The following is a 4536-nucleotide window of genomic DNA, read 5'->3' on the forward strand; positions in this document are numbered from 1 at the left end:
GAGAAAGGAGGAGGAGGAGAGAGTGGAAACAATGAAATTAGTTTCAGAGTGAGCAAAATTGGACTTTTCCTAAATCCTCATGGTCACATGGATGAGCCAATGAGAACTGGTTCTTAAAATTTTGCATGCAGTCTCGCACTCCAATTTTAATGTAATTGGCTATGACCAGTCTTTGCATAAACCAATAAGCCTGGAGACAATTCACATTATTTTCATATCACTTAAGATAGGTGTATCTGAAGGACAACTCCCCTTTGTGTGTTCTGTGGCATTTTCATATTCAGCCAAGTCACATACATGTATGATAAATATTTGTAATAAATGAAAAACAGCTTTGTTGTAAGTTTGAACTATGAAGTCATTATCAAAATTTTGTGGGCATCTTTTTTCATTTGTCAACTTAAAAAAAATTTTTTGTAGTCTTAAATTTTATTATTTAAAATCAGGAAAATGAATGACACTGATAGTAATGTAATGAAGATGGAATCTAAATTATGTATTTTGTTTTAAGGCTATGTTTAATGTTCAAACTTCATAATGTAAAAGTTGCAATAGAATTTTGATATATTTTGTACTTTACAGACAAGATATCTGAGCCAGAATTCTTTACTTCCTCCTTTCTATTTGAAAGATTCATTAATCTGAGAAGCTGAACATTCTTCATAATTGCCACACTGAGTTCCTTTCAGGGCAAGTTCTGTTTTTGGATCATCTGCCAAGTACACATGGGGTAAGTGTAGACACTGCCTCTTGGATGGTGACTTCATAACTCACATACTATGTCCATAAAAGCAAAACATGCTCTACTACTGAAATGAGAAGGCAAAATCAAAGTTCTCTGGTTGAATTCATCCTCTTGGGCTTTTCAAACTTTCCCGAACTACAGGAGCAGCTCTTTGGGATTTTCTTGGTTGTTTACCTGGTGACCTTGATAGGAAATGCCATGATCATAGTCATCATCTCCCTGGAACAGAGTCTCCATGTTCCCCTGTATCTATTCCTCCTGAACTTGTCTGTGCTGGATGTGAGTTTCAGTGCAGTTATTATGCCTGAAATGCTGGTGGTTCTCTCCACTGAGAAATCATCAATTTCATTTGTGAGCTGTTTTGCACAAATGTATTTCATTCTTTTTTTTGGTGGCACAGAATGCTGTCTCCTGGGGACAATGGCTTATGATAGATTTGCTGCAATCTGTCATCCTCTGAGCTATCCAATGATTATGAACAAAAGTGTTTTCATGAAATTAGTAATGTTCTCATGGGTCTCAGGAATCATGGTGGCTACTGTGCAGACATCATGGGTGTTTAGTTTTCCATTTTGTGGCCCCAATGAAATTAGTCATATCTCTTGTGAAACCCCAGCAGTGCTAGAGCTTGCATGTGCAGACACATTCTGGTTTGAAATCTACGCATTCATTGGCACCATTTTGATTATTATGGTTCCTTTCTTTTTGATACTCTTGTCTTACATTCGAATCCTCTTTGCCATCCTGAAGATGCCATCAAACACTGGGAGGCAGAAGGCTTTTTCCACCTGTGCCTCCCATCTCACGTCTGTTACCCTCTTCTATGGCACAGCCAGTATGACGTATTTACAACCCAAATCTGGCTACTCCTCAGAAACCAAGAAAGTGATGTCATTGGCTTACTCACTTCTTACACCTCTGCTGAATCCACTGATCTACAGCTTGCGAAACAGTGAGATGAAAAGAGCTTTGATGAAGTTATGGCGAAGAAAAGTTGACTTACACACTCTCTGACTGTGCTGAGAAGTTATGAAATATTTATTTGGTCACTGTCTGACTGAACTCTTAAATTTAACAAATGGTGGAAAGGTTTGCATTATTTGGCACGAGTATGCTTAACTGTTTAGCAGAGCTCTCCAAATCTGCTAATATGTAAGGTTATCTACATACATTTTTCCATAGGTGCATTATATTTCTTTATGTTGGATATAACACAGTTCTTCAAAATACTGTTTATTGGATGCCATACAGGTGTTTGTCAGATTTTCATACATTCAGAGTATGCTAAATAAAAACCTTCTGTTATACATTCATAAATACTGGTACTTTAATTTCTGCAGAGTAGGTTTTCAAATCTGATTTTGATGGGTTAGAGCAATTGTGAATTTGCCAATTTTCATAAATATTACCAAATTACTTTTTAAAATTTCATCAACAGATTACTGAAATGTGGGTAATAGCCAAATGCTGTATAATACTGTTTTCAGTTAAACATCAAAGTAGCATCAGCAAGAAAGTTTGGTTGAATCTTATTCCTTGATATCTTGAAATTTCTGTCTCAGAGCTCTTAAAAGAACCAGTACAAATAAGGCTTATCTAATATAAACAAGCAAACAAAAAGGACGATAAACACCACGTTTCCTTTTCATCATTCTTTAGTTCATTTGGTCATTCATTGAATGTAGAAATCAAATTTTTTATACATTGTTTTATTTATTTTCAGCTTTCATGAGATATAATTGACAATTCAAATTAATATATTTAGAGTACAACGTGATGATTTGATATACATACATTGTAAAATAATTACCATAGTCAAGTTAATTAGCCCATCCTTCACCTTACATAGTCACCTTTTTTGTGTTTTCGTTGAGAACACTTGAGATCTATGAGCAAATTTCAAGTGAACAATACATTATTATTAGCTACAGTCACCATACATAAGATTAGATGCTCCAAACCTAACTCATCTTGCAACTGAACACTTGTGCCCTTTGACCAGCACCTCCCCACTTTCCCTGCCACCCCCACCAGCCCCTGGGAACCACCATTCTACTGTCTGTTCGTATGTTAGACTTGAAATTTTTATTTACATATATTTAATTAAAATTCCACATAAATGTTAACATACAGTATTTGTCTTTCTCTGTCTGACTTATTTCATTTATCATAATGCCCACCAGGTTTATTTATATTGTCATAAATGGCAGTATTTTTTCTTTTTTATGATAGAAAATACTGTATTATGTTGTATATATACCACATTGTTGAATCCATACCTCCATTAACAGACATGTAGATTGTTTTCCTATCTTGACAATTGTGAATAATGCTGCCATGAACATGGGAGTGCAGACACCTCCTCAAAATCCCTTCTTTATTTTCCTTGGATATATACTCAGAAGTGGGATAGCTGGAGCATATGGAACTTCTATTTTTAACTTTTCAGGGAACCTCCTTTCTGTTTTCCAAAGTGGCTGTAGCAATTTGTATTTCCACTAACAGTGCACAGGAGTTGTATTTTTTCCACATTCTTGCTAACAGTTATCTCTTGTCTTTTTGATGATAAATGTTTTAATAGGTATGACATAGTACATTATTATGGTATTGATTTGCATTTCCCTGATGATTAGGGATGTTGAGCACAATTTCGTGTACCTGTTGGCCATTTGTATGTCTTCTCTGGAAAAGTGTCCATTCAGTTCCTTTGCCCAATGTTTAATAAGGTTGTTTTATTTTTCTGTTTTTGTGTTGTATGAGTTCTTCATATATTTCTGATATTAATTCATGAACAAATATATGATTAGCAAATATTTTCTTCCATTCTGTAAGTTGCCTTTTCATTTGGTTAATTTTGTTTTTGCTGTGTAGCAGGTCTTTAGTTTGTTGTTGTCCCACATGTTGATTTTTTCTTTTTTGTTTATCCTTTTGATCTCATGTCCAAAAAAAATCATTGCTGTGACTAATGTCAGAAGATTTCTCTCTATGTTTTCTTCTAGGAGTTTTATGATAGGAGGCCTTAGGTTTAAGCCTTTAATCCAGTTTAATCTTCATGAGTGGTATAAGAGAGGGGCCCAAATGTTATTTTTATGTATGTGGTTATTGACTTTGCCCAACACCATTTATTGAAGAGATTATCCTTTTTCCACTGAGTCTTCTTGGCTTTCTTGTCAAATATTACATAACCATATATGTGAAGTTTATTTGTGTGCTCTCAATTTTTATGGCAATACCATACTCTTTTAGTTACTATACCTTTGTAATATAGTTTGAAATTAGAACGTATGATGTTTCCAGCTTTGTGTTTCTTTCTCAGCATTGTTTTGGTTATTTGGATCTTCTGTAGTTCCATGTTAATTTTAATATTTTTCCTACTTTTGTGAAAAATGCCACTGAGATTTTGACAGGGATTACATTGAATATATAGATGGCTTTGGGTACTATCAACATTTTAACAATATTAATTTTCCAATCTATGAGCAGGAAATATTTTTCGATTTATTAGTGTCTTCTTCAGTACTTTTCATCAGAGTCTTTTAGTTTTCATTATAAAGATCTTTCACTTTCTGAGTTAAATTTAGTTTTTATTTTTATGCTATCATGAACAAATTTGTAAAATTTATTTTTGTATATTTTGTTGTTAGTGTACAGAAATGCAACTAATTTCTGAATGTATTTTACATACTGAAACTTTAGTGAATTTGTGGATTAGGTTTCACAGTTTTTTGTTTGAGTCTTACGGATTTTCTTTGTATAAGATCACATTTTCTGTAAACATAGACAATCTTCTT

At 33.9% G+C, this 4536-nt stretch overlaps 1 pseudogene; it reads left to right on the top strand.

Moving 5' to 3' along the window:
- Positions 1-754: 754 nt before the first annotated feature.
- LOC118982858 (olfactory receptor 10A3-like) lies at positions 755-1759 on the top strand (annotated as a pseudogene).
- Positions 1760-4536: the final 2777 nt, after the last annotated feature.

The sequence above is a fragment of the Sturnira hondurensis genome, unplaced genomic scaffold, assembly GCF_014824575.4.
Source record: "Sturnira hondurensis isolate 20B ecotype Veracruz unplaced genomic scaffold, ASM1482457v3 Scaffold0002463, whole genome shotgun sequence".
In the NCBI taxonomy this organism is placed as follows: domain Eukaryota; kingdom Metazoa; phylum Chordata; class Mammalia; order Chiroptera; family Phyllostomidae; genus Sturnira; species Sturnira hondurensis.